This window comes from Sphaeramia orbicularis, chromosome 16 (assembly GCF_902148855.1).
Source record: "Sphaeramia orbicularis chromosome 16, fSphaOr1.1, whole genome shotgun sequence".
In the NCBI taxonomy this organism is placed as follows: Eukaryota; Metazoa; Chordata; class Actinopteri; order Kurtiformes; family Apogonidae; genus Sphaeramia; species Sphaeramia orbicularis.
This window is the reverse complement of record NC_043972.1, coordinates 56925055-56941490: the sequence shown is the minus strand read 5'-3', so window position 1 is coordinate 56941490 and position 16436 is coordinate 56925055. Positions and strand designations below refer to the sequence as shown.

Here is a 16436-nt window from a genome sequence, read left to right as displayed (position 1 = left end):
ATCAAGCATTCTCATTATAACTAAAGAATCAACAACAAAAACACATTTACCAAACTTCATACTCAACTTCATATTCCTGAGTAATAATAATAATAATAATAATAATAATAACAATAATAATGATGCGTCACACTTATATAGCACTTTTTTGGGCACTTAAAGATGCTTCACAAACAATCAAACAAAAGAACAGAGACAAAAGTAAGAGACTCAAGAAAATGCAAGTTTGAACAGGTGAGTTTTGAGTAGTGATTTGAAGTTTTGAATTGAGTCTGAGTTCCTGATGTTTTGTGGGAGTGATTTCCATAGGGTGGGGGCGGTTGCAGTGAAGGCTCAGTCCCCCAAGGTCGGGTGCTTTTTCCTCGTGGTGGGAGTGAGGAGGTTAGTGTTAGCTGATCTGAGATGGCAGGTGGGTCAGTGCTGCTGAAGGAGATCAGTGAGATAGGGAGGGGCCAGGTTATGGAGGGACTTGTAGGTGAGGAGGAGGACCTTGTATTGGATGTGGTGTGATACGGGGAGCCTGTGGAGTTGTTTGAGAATGGGGGTGATGTGGTCTCTGGAGCGGGTGCGAGTGAGGAGGTGGGCATCAGAATTTTGGATATATTTCAGTTTTTGGAGATGGGAGGAGGGGAGACCATACAGGAGGCTGTTGCAGTAATGGAGTCTGGAGGTGATGAATTCTTGAATGAGGATTTCAGCAGCGGATTGTGAGAGGGAGGGGTGGAGACGGGCGATGTTTCGGAGGTGGAAAAAGGATGTTTTGGAGATATGACTTATGTGCGTTTTGAATGAGAGGGTGGAGTCCATGATAAAACCGAGGTTGCGTACAGAGGGGGAGGGGGTAACTTTGTGACCATCGATGAGGAGGGAGATGTTCTGAGCTGAGGGGAGGAGAGCTTTGGGACCAGTGATGAAAAGTTCTGTTTTATTGCTGTTGAGTGTGAGGAAATTGTGATCCATCCAGGTTTTGATATCAGTCAGACAGTGTGTGATGGTGGAGACAATAACTGGGGATATGGATTTGGTGGAGATGTAAACCTGGGTATCGTCAGCGTAGCAGTGGAAGTGAAGTCCATGGTGATAGGTGATTTGTCCAAGGGGTAACATGTAAATAATGAATAGGAGGGGCCCGAGCACCGAACCTTGGGGGACACCGGTTGTGACAGGGAAGATGTGAGATTGGACGTTGTTGATGGAGACGTAGTGATGGCGGCCGGAGAGGTAGGAGGAGAACCAGGAGAGTGCTGTGCCAGAGATGCCAATGGATTGTAGACGGTTGAGCAGGATGGTGTGGTCGATGGTGTCAAATGCAGCGCTGAGGTCAAGGAGGAGGAGGATGGAAAGGGAACCAGAGTTGGCGGCGAGGAGGAGATCATTAGAGACTTTCAGGAGGGCTGTTTCAGTGCTGTGGTGGGGGTGAAAACCGGGTTGGAATGTTTCATAAAGCTGGAAGTTGAGAAGATGCGGTTGGAGATAATGGCATGTTCTAATATTTTGGAGAGTAGGGGGAGATTGGAAATGGGTCTAAAATTGTCCAGGTTGTCAGGGTCCAGGCCAGGTTTTTTCAGAATAGAATAGAATAGAATAGAATAAACTTTATTGTCATTGTACTCATGTTACAATGAAATTATGCAGGCCTCCCCCCTAGTGCAATCCAGCATAAACAAGATAAAAACACAATAGTATATAAATAAGACTTAAAAGAAAAATATAGTGATAATAAGAATATTAAAATAAATATCTAGGTATAACGGTTAAGATCTTAAAAGCTTTAGAAGTTTAAAAGTACCCCAAGTTTACTTGTTTAAAAGCCTTATTGCCCAGGGATAAAAAGTGTCTCTAAGCCGGTTTGTTCGGCTCCCCAGAACCCGATACCTCCTCCCTGAGGGTAGGGGGTTGAAAAGGCACCGGCCAGGGTGGGATGTGTCCAGCAAGATGTTCCTTGCCCTCTTCAACCCCCTAGAGTTCGCAATGTCCTCCAGGGAGGGCAGGGGGCAGCCAATAATGTTCTGTGCTGACTTTATGACCCCCTGCAGGGCTTTTTTGTCCTTGGCCGTGCAGCCGGCATACTGGCTGTACCGGAAGGGGTGTAATTGTGGCTAGTTTGAGAGTGGGAGGGACGGTTCCAGAGCTGAGGGAGGTGTTTATGATGTTGGTGATGAGTGGGCTGACAGCAGGGATGCAGGCTTTTAAGAGTGGAGAAGGCATAGGATCAAGGTGGCAGGTGGTTGATTTCATGGTGGAGAGGAGTTTGGTGAGGTCAGAGAGGGATAAAGGGGCAAAGGAGGAGAGAGGGTGGTTTGAGGGTGAGTTGAGGCCAGATTCTGGGGGATAGTGAGTGGAGAGAGAGGAGTTAAGTGTGGTGTGTATGGTTTGGATTTTGGAGTGGAAAAATGACAGGTAGTTATTGCATTTTTCTGCAGAGAATGTGGAGGAGATGTTGTCCATGGGTTTGGTAAGCTGAGCAAATGTGGAGAAGAGGCTGCAGGGGTTTGTGGAATTAGAGTGTATGACTTGGGAGTAGTAGTTGGTACGGGCGGTGTTGAGAGCTGTGCTGTAGGTGGAGGTGAAGTGTTTGTAGGCTTCAGCGTGGACAGTGAGACCAGTTTTCTTGTGGAGTCTTTCAAATTATCTGCGTTTCCTTTTTAGATTGTAGAGTTCTGGGGTGAACCAAGGGGCGGAGGTGGAGAAGGAGACGATTTTTGTTTTAAGGGGGGCGAGCAGGTCAAGACAGGAGGAGAGGGTCTGGTTGTAGTGGTCGATGAATTCTGAGGTAGTTGGATGTGCAGGGAGGGAGGAGGTGGATAATGAGTTAGATATAGAGAAGGAGAGAGAGGTAGGACGGAGTGATTCGCGAGGATGTGTACCAGAGAGCCATGGTTGGGTGGTGGATGACGGCGTGATGTGACAGTGACAGAGAGGTCAGCAAAAGAGCCGCTAAAAGTGGAAACATTGCTGATGGACTGTTCCGAAGTGCAGGCCAACCTGTCCCCAAATTGTGGGCTGCTTTCGGGCGGATCACAGCTGGGACAGGACTTATTGGCGGGCTTGATGGAAGTCACAGCAGTAAAAACCACGACAGCCACAAGCGGCGATGAGGTACAATCCAGATAGGAGGCAGGATCGGAGCAAAAACCACTGTAAAATCGGTAGGTAGAACGTTCAAACAAGCAGGTTTAGAGTCTTTTTGGGGGTGGAGAAGCAGCAGCCAAAGCGCACCAGCGTCCTCTCCACCGGAACCGGAAAGCAACTGCTGTGATTTTATACTTTTTTAAACTTTGTCAGAGACGTGAACAACTTAAATTCATCACCAAATCCAACATGTGCATCGCAGGCGCACAATATTGTATCTCAAAAAATTAAATGGTAATACCCATTTTTTCTCCATAAGTGTATCTATGTGTATGTTTGGCATTTCTGGATAAGTTTTATTTCTCATACTTTCATTCTTTCATACTACACTGAACAAAAATATAAACGCACCACTTGTTTTTGCTCCCATTTTTCATGAGCTGAACTCAAAGATCTAAAACTTTTTCTGTGTACACACAAGGTTTATTTCTCTCAAATATTGTTCACAAATCTGTCTAAATTTGTGTTAGTGAACACTTCTTCTTTGCTGAGATAATCCATCCACCTCACAGGTGTGGCATATCAAGATGCTGATTAGACAGCATGATTTTTGCACAGGTGTGCCTTAGGCTGGCCACAATAAAAGGCCACTCCAAAATGTGCAGTTTTATCACACAGCACAATACCACAGATGTCACAAGTTTTGAGGGAATATGCACTGGTCATGCTGACTTCAGGAATCTCCACCAGAGCTTTTGCCTGTGAATTGAATGTTCATTTCTCTACCATAAGCCATCTCCAAAGCTGTTTCAGAGAATTCATGAAGAAGACTGTGCGAGGAAAATGGTGGTCACACCAAATACTGACTGGTTTTCTGACCCCCCTGGACCACCCAATACAGTAAAACTGCACATTTTAGAGTGGCCTTTTATTGTGGCCAGCCTAAGTCACACCTGTGCAATAATCCTGCTGTCTAATCAGCATCTTGATCTGCCACACCTGTGAGGTGGATGGATTATCTCAGCAAAGGACAAAGGAGAAGTGCTCACTAACACAGATTTAGACAAATTTATGAACAATATTTGAGAGAAATAGGCCTTTTGTGTACAGAGAAAACGTTTTAGATCTTTGAGTTCAGCTCATGAAAAATAGGAGCAAAAATAAAAGTGGTGCGTTTATATTTTTGTTCAGTGTAGATTTTGGTCCAGTGGCCAGTATTGTCCCGGCCTCAGGTTCAAATGAGAATTAGGCTCATGTACAGACTTTTCATTGATTTGATATAATCGTTTTATTTGTGAATGTATATTTAATTTTGATGCAATTTTAGCATTTTATACACTTTTTTTCTAATTTTTATTTTTTATGTTATAGATTCTGGTCAAGTGGGCAATGTTGTCTGGTGTCAGGTTCAAATAAGAATGTGGCTCATTCATCAACTTTTATCTGTGAGTGTACAAAGGATTTTCAATACTCATCAATCCTCAGTCTTAAAAAAGTCGTTCATGGTGTTACACATCATTTGCCTACATTCCACAGCTAATTATCCTATCTTTGAGGATTGAAGTATGGCTGGAAAATGGTTGTTTGCCATGAAAACTGAGTTAACACAATTTACTCAGGTACTCCAGGTGTCGCAACACGTTTATTCACCATTCTACCTTTAATGAAAAAGGACAGATGTGCTCATTTTAGTTGTCAACTTTAAATACATGTGGAGTGGAAAACACTAGCAAAGGATGGTTTTTTATGTTGCATTTTGTGACATCAGTTTAAAATACATGTAATCCCTGACTAAAATGTTCTTAGTTTGTTCATAACTTTTTTAAGAACAACTCGGGTGGACATAGAACTTCCTGATTTCGATCATAAGTGAAACCTGTAAAGGCACCAGGTCCTCTGTTGGACATAGAACATGTTGACCAGGGGCAACTTCCATACCTTGGAATCAGAAAGTTCTATGTCCATTTTTAACTTCTTATATCTCTAAGCCTATGGAGATTTAGAACATGTTAACAATATGTTTAGGGTTCCTTCCACAGTCAACTCTGTTCCACACAAAAGATGATTGATAACTCTCCAAATATCAGAGATCAGACAGGTGAAATTTTCAAACTGTTTTCTCAAAATGAGGAAAAGTGGACATAGAACCAGCTGATTCTCAAGGTCCTCACTTTAGTCCATTCACAAATGTAAAAACCTCTGAAATTATAATTACTCTGTCTTCATTTAAAGAAATCTTGAATGCTATTTGGACAACATTACTTTTTACTTTATAAATCATATACAACGTCCTGCAATTTTAAGAATTTTAAGTTGAATAAATCAATTATTATTTGCATCAAAATATCCTACTTCATTAATTATTCTAATGGTTCTTTTTTGTTATTTTACTAATGTACCTATAATAGTTTTTCCTGCATTTCTCCATATCTCTGCACAATATGTTCAGTAGGACAGAACCAAAGAACAGTAGATCATGTGCAGGCTGTTTTTGTTCAGTCAGTCTCTTGTTTTATACAGTATGTCTATAGATTTGGACACTTTACTTTGAATAGACTCAATATGAGGTTTCCAACACAGTTTACTATCTATGATGACACCTGTAAATGTAACTTCATAAACTCTCTCTGTTATCAGTAGGTATGTGAGGAGATGATATAAATGCCATTATTGTAAATGTTTTGTTATATGTTCATTTTTCTTATAATCATTTAATCATTTCATGTGAATGTATTTTGAATATCTAACAAGAAGGACAAACATCAGGAAAGGAAGAATAATGGAAATAAGTTGTGCCTCACAAGACTCATTGAGTGTTCGCCCACAGATTGGCTGGATAAGTAATCCAGGGGGGACATGGGAGAGTTTTTACCCCTATAATGCATGGGTTTTCTCATGTACATTTTTCAGGGTTTTTCGCTCTTATACTGTGATGCTAATTAATCAAAAGAAATGTATCTGTTGGCAACGTCTTATTGGTTTATATGGAATTGTAACTTTTGACATTGTATTACTGTTTAGCCTGAGAATACACACAGGAGAAAAAAAAGGGAGGATTGTAAGGATTGGTTTGTGTGTACGTGTGCAAGAAGTCCTCTGGAGGTCCTATGGAGAAGATACATTACAGAAGGAATGTATGGAATAATGAGTTCCACATGTTTGGACTAGGTGGAGCGCAAGGACTTGGTGGATCCAGAACGGTGGAACTATAAAAGGAGACGATAAAGAAAGCTTGAGTTGAGACTCTTCATCTATGCATGTGGCTCGGTAGTCTCCCAGATCTGAATGAATAAATGTATCAATGGAAGATTAAGAAGTATCAGTGTCCTGATTCATCATAAAAGAAAAATACTCTATCAGTATGTTTTCAGTACAGGTTCTGTTATTGTCACGTTTATATCATGAAATATGACTTTGTCCTGATTTGATGTGTTATTATGTGCACCACTGAGTGTTCTTTAAGTCTTATCATAGACTCACAAATTCAAATGATGCTGGAATTCAAATAATAAACGTATTCAAATAATGTTGAAATTGAAATAATGCTGAAATTCAAATAATGCTGAAATTCAAATAATAAATGTTTTCAAATAATGTTGAAATTGAAATAATGCTGAAATTGGAAAAAAAATGCTGGAATTCAAATAATGCTGAAATTCAAATAATTGAAATTCAAATAATGCTGAAATTGAAATAATAAACATTCAAATGTTGAAATTGAAATAATGCTGAAATTGAAAAAAGAATGGAATTCAAATAATGCTGAAATTGAAATAATAAACGTATTCAAATAATGTTTAAATTGAAATGAAGCTGAAATTGAAAAAATGCTGAAATTGAAATAACGCTGAAAATTCAAATAATGCTGAAATTGAACTTATGCTGAAATTGAAATAATGCTTGAATTCAAATGCTGGAATTCGTCAGACTCCTGCTCTCCAGGAGGCAGAGACTCAAGCATGACCTGATTTTTTCTCTATTTTTCATGGTTATCATCATGTATTTGTCTTCTGTGAATCTCCTTGGGGGCATTTGTAAATTTTGAGGAAAATCCAAGTCTGTGATTTGAACTGTTCTGTTTTTTTTACAAGTGGACACCTAGTGCTGTCATCAGTCAGGTTTGGCCACAGTGCAGGATCATCAGCCACAACTGGAGGACCTTCCTTTGTTGATAATTCAGGTGCAGGTGAGGAGGTGGTTTAGGAAGTGCAGGCTGGGACATCCTCTTGGGTTTCCTCAAAGGACTCCTCATAATCTACGCTGAATAAGACCATAATGATCAGCCTAATTATTACCATTTTAAATAATCCCAATTAGACATTATATTAGACTGGATAAATACTTTATTAAACCATAAAAACCCAAACACACACCATCGACCAAAACCATCTACTGATCTAAAATGTTAAACCCTTACTGATCCACTAATCCTATCAATACATGTAAATAATTGGTGTAAAATGCAGTTTTTCATCTTTTCATGGTCATCAGATATGACCCATTTGGACGTTCAGAGGCTCCGTAGTTATCATGGAAATACCATCATTTTCTACAATATTTATTCACCAGTAAAACCCATGGAGTTGAATAAATGACAGTGGATGAACACACTGGGTTTATGTTTAATCACTGACAATTTTGCTGAAAACATAACTTTTCCCTCAATTTTTTTTTAATTTGACATAACCTTTGAATTTACTCTGAGCTTTAGTGAACATCTGCATGATCAGTGAATTAAATATAGGAAAATACATGATTTACACTGAAAAAACTTCCAATAAAGAGGATAATATTACAATAAATGGTGAGAAGTCACTTAAGAAAGTTTATAAATAGGAAAAAATCTATTTGGGAACTGACACAAAAGTATCAGTGGGTCTTTATGGGTTAATCTCAAATTGGGAAGTGGCTTTCTTGCAGCAGCGTTAAGTACAGTAAGAAACAGAAATATAATAGAAGCACACAATAAAGAATAAAAATACACCCAATAAAATGAAATCATTAATAAATAACACATAAAATCTTCATCTCTAGAGGTTGTGGCCACTTTGTGAGTAGACACAGTCAGGAATTTAAGTAAAGCATCGAATGAAAAAAGGTAACACTCATAAATCATGACTATATAGTAGCTGACTATCAGGATTATTAATTAGTTTATTTACAAAAAATGACCTAACCATTATACCACTGAATATACAGAAGGAACTAATAGAATTAAAAATGGCAGATTGTCCTGTAAGTTCCGCTATCAAAGCAGTTTTATCAATCAAAACATGAAACTCTGTCAGTAAAAACATGTGTAAATGGGTCATTGCACTGAAAGTCACTGATTGTCTGATTTCATTCAACTGGAATCTCTGTTTTCATTCCACACATGTAGAGATGTTCATATTATGTTCTTTACACATGTGCATTTCCCTTTTTCATTATTTCATTTGGACAGTGTATATCAGGCCCGGACTGACTAATCAGGAGGACGGGGACAATTCCCGGTGGGCCGGTATAATATTTAGGCCGCGAGGGTCCGGAGTTCACTTTAAATATGTATTTAATATTTTATTTATTTATTTATTTATTTTTGGGGGCCGGTGTTCAGTCATAGCACTGAGTTGATCAAGTAATCTGCAGCCGCTGTTCCTGGGCCCCACCCCCTCTACTAGCAAACTGTTTGCTTTCTTCCTCTTTTTTTGCGGACACACCGTGACCTGGCGTAACATGTCCTTGCATTCGGTTAGTAGCTCTATACTGTAGGTGTGGAGCATATATGATCTGTGCTCTGTAGGCTGTGGATGGTCAGCTGTGTTTGCTGTTTGAAACATGGATAATAGAAAGAGCAAAGGTGGTGTGGAGAAGCAAGAATGAAAAAGAGGAAAGCTCTGGAAGCAAACGCAGCCAAATGTGCCAAAATCTGCAACTTTTGCACAAAAACGACCTCCCGGTTGGAAACTAAGGGCGATGAACCGGGTAAACCACCTTTCAATCTAGTTAATTATGGAGTCAGTGAATTGTGTGGCATTGTGGCGTGGAACATAACGTTATGCAATTTAAATAATAGTATGATGCGACACCACATAACTGGGAAACTTTGTCTTGTAGCTCCTCAGAGTCAGAAAGCAGATCCAGCAGCAGACACCAGCCATGAGCCCACAAGTCCAGAGTGGGCAGGTAGGACTGCTCAGAGAGGGAAGATTATTAGAATAAATAGGCTCCAATGAAGAGTATGGTGTAGGCCTGTTCAGTATGAAAGGTGCTCTGAGATGCTCCAGGATTCAGCACTACATGAATGAAACTGACACCAAGGCTTTGAAAATAGAAGATCTGTGCTGAGAATTAGGACCATTTTTAAAATGTGCTTTAGTGTCAGAAGCAGAGCCAGGAGCCAGTAGTGATGAGGGGATTGTTCCTGTCAGGATGGAAGGAAAAGGTGAGCTGTTGGAACAGACTGTGTGAACAAGCATTAGTTCCAGTAAAACCACTTTCTAGACCCAAACCATAGTCCTGACCTATTTTAATTTTTATTATTAAAAGTGAGACAGTAAATACACAAAGCCCACAACTGAAAGGCAATAGCATAAAGTAATATCAAATAAACCTGCATATTTTGTTAATGTAAATATGTTAATTGGTTCAGTAAGTCCAAATGTCTGTAGATGTTATTTTTTATTGTGATCCAGGTGCAGGCGAGTCTAGGGAAACTGGAGGAAGTGTGAAAGGGAGAGCAGAGTCTACTGATGACAGAGGAGCAGCTCAGCAGCACAACCCTGAACCACTAGGCACAAATGACACAGATGAAGAGAACATGTAAGGTTAGAATTGCATGATTTTAATTATAATTGGTCGTGATCTAAAGTGGGCCGGTCTGAGGTATGAAACTCCAGGGCTGAAAATGAGTCTCAGTCCGGCCCTGTCCTAACCCTCAGTGCGTGGAGTTTGATGCACCGTGAACACACATGTGGAAAGCTTATAATGGAACAGATAACACACCCATTAATGCCATTTAAAAGTGGTGTGTATATTTAGGCAGGTCCTGATGTCCTGCCACTTTGATGGTCAGCCCTGGTCTGAAGATTTGAAATGATTTGTGTTGTGGAAACACATGAACGCGCTCTTAGATCATGGCGTCAGTACCAGCTGGTCATCCCCACATCCACCTCAACACTAGAGGGGGTGGAGCCTGTAAGCAGTGCCCCAGACTATGGATGACATTTCCAATCACTTTGCCCTTTAAATTCTGTTCAGTCTTTTCCAAAGCAGCTGCACACCTTATTGTTTCCACAGGCTTTGAATGAGCTGTGGGTTTTCAGACCATGTTCTTTAGGCAAGGCAAGGCAGATTTATTTGTATATTTATTATTATTTATATATTATTTATTGTTTTTTAATGTTGCTAATCTGATGTTTTCTCACATTTTAACATGCTATAATAGTAGTTACTACTCACACAAATAATATGCAAAAAACAACAAAATGCAACAACTTAAAAAAAACCCAAACTGTTAATTACAGTCTAATAACAACTAACAATTGATTTACACTCAAATATGTTTCTGCGGATCAGGTTTATCAAGAACAGGAAAGTTACAGTAACGGTATGAATTGCAGTGTATTATGGGATGGTGCATAAGTATCCACTGTGTTGGTTGATATGCAAGTAAAACAACAAAATCCATGAATATACAAGAGAACAGCTGTAGAATAACTGTCCACTGTAGTGACCACTGTGCATGAAAGGGTTAATGGACCAGTGAGGACAAAAACCCTGACCCTCAGTAACATCATCAACAACAGCAGTGACTTCAACCACTGAGCTTCACATCAGCTTCTACTCTGAGGCTTGGTCTCATCACAGTCACTTCAGATGGACTCCAACACATGGATTAAAGCACATCCAGTTTCTACTGTTTCTACTGAAGTAAGGAACCCACAGTGAAGGAGGTGAGAGTCAAACAGGTCCAACATTACCTTCATGGAGAGACGCAGAGACTCACAGCTGCTGCCGTTTGGAGAGGAAGTAGAAATGAAGCCAACATGAAGTGGATGAGAGGAGGAGGAGTCAGAACAGAGAACATGTTTACAACAGTTTCTACTGTCGTTACTTCATGGACTGATAGGAACCATTATCTGGATCTAACTGTACCTCCAGTTCTATCACATTTAGAATCCAAACTGGATCCCACTGACTTTGGGATGAATCCTCAGTGACAGATCTTCAGTATTTCTTCGTATTCTTCTTCCGTCCTTTATGTCAGCAGGTCAAATCTGCCCTGAGATGAAAACCTCAGTAAATGAGGACAGAACCAACACCTTTCCTCCATAAATGAGTCCACAGAGGATTTGTTTGGGTTCAGTGGTACAGAGGATTCCTCTGGTGGGAGGGGCTCACAGGGTTGACCTTTGACCTGTTTCCTGTTGGTTTCCAGTGTTGCTGAGCAGTGGTTGTGTGTTGGAGATTCCAGCCAGTCCAGACTTGTACTTGAACTTGGACTAATGTTAGTTCAGTCTAATCCAGTGGTTCTCAAACTGTGGGGCGGTTTATTTTGTTTGTGTAGAAATGTTATGAAATGGACAGAGTTTATTTTTCATATGTATATCATTGCTGTGTTTTGTGCAGGTTTAGACTTTATTTTTATATGTGTCAGATTAGTTCAGCGTACTTATGGGAGCTGACATGAGAATATATGGTCAGAACAAAGACAGGGTAAGGGGGCAGGAGTATATCAGTTGAAGTTCATCCTGCTCCTTTTCTAATGTTTCCTTTTTTATATTGACTTTTCTTGTTGTATTGGATTTAAATGTTGATATGTTCAAAATAAATAGTCAATCAAACCTGTGTCAAACAATTCTGTGTTTTCAGGGGTTTTATCTTCCATAGGCCTGATTAATGAAAGGCAGCTCTTGTAAATATTCTTGGAAACTTGTAAATATTTCTCTAGGGGGGTTCTTTATGTTCTTGCACTTATCTTGAATATTTAAAAGTTGTAATAACAACAATAATAATATCAATATTATTAATAATATGGCAGTGATAACAGCAATATTATCTATGATAGTGATAATATAGTAGTTTGATGATAATAATAATAATAATAATAATAATAATAATAATAATAATTAATAATTAATAATTAATAATAATAATAATAATAATAATAATAATAATAATAATAAAGTTCCCTTAAAGCAATTCTTTAAAATATAGACCTGAACACACCCTGATATTTTCTGAGTTCCTTTTGTTTTATTTATGTCTGTATCTGTCTGTCTATCTGTCCTCCATGTCTGATGTTTAGAACAGACAACCTGCGTAAATATATGTTGACAACTGAGTGATTTATGATCACTTTAATAGTCTCTATATAAACAGCTTTGTAACCTTATCTGTCCTAAGTCTGATGAAGGGCCTCGGCCCAAAACGTCACTACTTTTGTGAATAAATTCTATGGCAGCTCACTGGTTGTGCGGACCTTACTTTATTTTTTCATCAAATTTTTTGGGATCCTGCACACCTTTCATTTTCTGGATGTGCGTGTCGATCACCTCTCTTTACTTTAATAGTGCAAACACCTGTTTCCTCTATAGACTTAATGTGCAGCAGCAGTGAGTAGCATAGACATACTTACGTAGACGCCGCATCGACTGCCGCTGCCCATTGGAGTCACGTGTCTACAAGGCGGCCATCTTGGTCCAGTGCTACTCACTGCTACTGCGCATTAAGTCTACAGAGGAAACAGGTGTTTGTACTATTAAAGTGATAAATTGCTCAATTGTCAACATATATTTACGTGGGTTATTTGTTACAAATGTCAGACATGGAGGATAGACAGACAGACAGATACAGACATAAATAGAACAAAAGGAACTCAGAAAACATCAAAGTGTGTTCAGGTCTTTATTTTAAATTGTTTTAATTGCAATTTATTATTATTATTATTATTATTATTATTATTATTATTATTATTATTATTATTATTATCAAAATACTATTATTATCACTATCATAGATAATATTGCTATTATTATAATTTGACTACTATTATTATCAGTCATAATTAATATTACTATTATCACTGCCATATTATTAAAATTACTATTATTATTATTGTTATTATTTTATATTATTTCGTTTGGACAAACACAGACACTACTAATGTCAGTCGGTCTGAGCGGTGGGTGTCGATGCCAAATTGTGTAACTGTTCCACCTACTTCCTGTAGCCTTCATCAGAAGCATCTTGTGATGTTGCTTTGACGTGTCTTGTTGTAGGCTGCTCAGGGGGATTTCCCAGACAGCAGGGGGGTTCTGACAAAGGCTACAGGAAGTAGAAGAAACTAGACAAGCAGGTCAAAACTGCTCCTGTCTGTGAAATGAATTATGTCCACAGTTGGACTTGGAAGACAGTCTGAACCTTCACCAGACTTTCACAGAATGATAATATGTTCCAGAGCAAAAACACATCCTCTGTGCCAATCTGTTTCCAGACAACACTGACACCACTGACCCCTTTGGAGTTTGTCCTAATTGGACCTGGACAATCACCTGCTCTGCTGCTTTCACCACCTTTATAAAAAATAAATAAATAAAAAATGGAATATATGAAACCTCCAAATGTATCAGACAGAACGCCTTATGTGATGTAATGATTTGATATGAGCTTTTCGATCGGTAATTTTCACAGTTTGTACCAAAACCTAATCTGTAGAACTAAAGTGTTAATGTATTTAACAATTAGTCAACATGAAGAATACTGTAGTAATGTATGTGGATGGATGGAGCAGATGAAGATGGAGAGACTGTGTCCAGTAAACATCTGCCATCAGACCATGAAGATGGACTTCAAATACTGTCTCTTCAAGACAATACATTTGCTTTACAAGTTCTATCTAGAGGAACATTTATAAATCTATTGGATAAATGTACATAGAACCAACATATATGTGGAATAACACACCCATATATATATATATATATATATATATATATATATATATATATATATATATATATATATATATATATATATATATATATATATATACAGTACAGGCCAAAAGTTTGGACACACCTTCTCATTCTTCGCATTTTCTTTATTTTCATGACTATTTACATTGTAGATTCTCACTGAAGGCATCAAAACTATGAATGAACACATGTGGAATTATGTACTTAACAAAAAAGTGTGAAATAACTGAAACATCTCTTATATTCTAGTTTCTTCAAAGTAGCCACCCTTAGCTCTGATGACTGCCTTGCACACCCTTGGCATTCTCTTGATGAGCATCAAGAAGTAGTCACCTGAAATGGTTTCCACTTCATAGCTGTGCCTTGTCAGGGTTACTTAGTGGAATTTCTTGCCTTATTGATGGGGTTGGGACCATCAGTTGTGTTGTGCAGAAGTCAGGTTGATGCACAGCTGACAGCCCTATTGGACAACTGTTAGAATACATATTATGGCAAGAACCAATCAGCTAAGTAAAGACAAACGAGTGGCCATCATTACTTTAAGAAATGAAGGTCAGTCAGTCTAGAAAATTTCAAAAACTTTGAATGTGTCCCCAAGTGCAGTCGCAAAACCATCAAGTGCTCCAACGAAACTGGCTCACATGACGACCGCCCCAGGAAAGGAAGACCAAGAGTCACCTCTGATGCTGAAGATAAGTTCATCTGAGTCACCAGCCTCAGAAATCGCAAATTAACAGCAGCTCAGATTAGAGACCAGATGAATACCACACAGAGCTCTAGCAGCAGACACATCTCTACAACAACTGTTAAGAGGAGACTGCGTGAATCAGGCCTTCATGGTCAAATAGCTGCTAGGAAACCACTGCTCAGGAGAGGCAACAAACAGAAGAGATTTATTTGGGCCAAGAAACCCAAGGAATGGACATTAGACCAGTGGAAATCTGTGCTTTGGTCTGATGAGTCCAAATTTGAGATCTTTGGATCCAACCGCCGTGTCTTTGTGCGACGCAGAAAAGGTGAACGGATGGATGCTACATGCCTGGTTCTCACCGTGAAGCATGGAGGGGGAGGTGTGATGGTGTGGGGGTGCTTTGCTGGTGACGCTGTTGGGGATTTATTCAAGATTGAAGGCAACCTGAATCAGCATGGCTACCACAGCATCCTGAAGTGACAGGCCATTCCATCCGGTTTGCGTTTAGTTGGACCATCATTTATGTTTCAACAGGACAATGACCCCAAACACACCTCCAGGCTGTGTGAGGGATATTTGACCAAGAAGGAGAGTGATGGAGTGCTGCGCCAGATGACCTGGCCTCCACAGTCACCGGACCTGAACCCAATCGAGATGGTTTGGGGTGAGCTGGACCACAGAGTGAAGGCAAAAGGGCCAACAAGTGCTAAGCATCTGTGGGAACTTCTTCAAGACTGTTAGGAAACCATTTCAGGTGACTACCTCTGGAAGCTCATCAAGAGAATGCCAAGGGTGTGCAAAGCAGTCATCAGGGCTAAGGGTGGCTACTTTGAAGAAACTAGAATATAAGAGATGTTTTCAGTTATTTCACACTTTTTTGTTAAGTACATAATTCCACATGTGTTCATTCATAGTTTTGATGCCTTCAGTGAGAATCTACAATGAAAATAGTCATGAAAATAAAGAAAATGCAAAGAATGAGAAGGTGTGTCCAAACTTTTGGCCTGTACTGTATATATATATATATATATATATATATATATATATATATATATATATATATATGTATAGACAACATGAGTGTTAAAAGGCCAGTCCCTGATGGAGGACTACGTTACCCATGATGCATCTGTTTGACTTGTAGTTCTGCTCACTCGTGGTTGCGTATGCTACTTTTCATTTGGTCCGGCAGGACAGCAGCATCCATGGAGCAGAAATTGACATCCTGTCATAATTCTTTTTAATCCTGAGTGTATAAGTACCGTGTGCGTCCTTAAGGTGTAAGTAGAATATTTTGCATTAAAGGCGTGTTATTTCTGGGGGGTTAGATAGTGAAAAAGTTGTACCTGTGGTTTCATTTGCTAATGCTACAGCTAAGGCCTGCCGCAGTGCCCCTCGTGCGCTCCAGAGTAGCTAGTGGATGACTATAATCTGTCAGTAACCTATTATTGACCAGTATTTGTCTTTATTCACTGTTTATTTAGCTCGTTGTGGCATCTTTTTTACCGTTTAGTTAATTACGGCGTTTAAGCCTATGACTGTAATTGGGTGTCAGAGTGCCCTCTGTGGGATTCGCCATGCTACTGCGGGTCTGTTTATATGGCATTGAGCATACGTGATGTTAGAGTGCCCTCTATGGGATTCACTTTGTTACTGCAGGTCTGTTATACTGCATATCAGTGTAATGTGTATAGCGCTTTGTTACTGATACAGTT

General features: G+C 39.3%; 3 protein-coding genes across 7 annotated transcripts in view; 2 read left to right on the top strand and 1 right to left on the bottom strand.

Moving 5' to 3' along the window:
- Window positions 1-16436, top strand: part of LOC115435836 (uncharacterized) — a 1131008-nt gene that overhangs the window by 505482 nt on the left and 609090 nt on the right. The gene's annotated exons all lie outside the window — the stretch shown is intronic.
- LOC115436331 (zinc finger protein 658B-like) overlaps window positions 1-16436 on the bottom strand; it is a 763626-nt gene that overhangs the window by 373000 nt on the left and 374190 nt on the right. The window lies entirely within an intron of this gene.
- The window catches only part of LOC115436291 (zinc finger protein 239-like), an 887505-nt gene that overhangs the window by 538044 nt on the left and 333025 nt on the right, over window positions 1-16436 (top strand). The gene's annotated exons all lie outside the window — the stretch shown is intronic.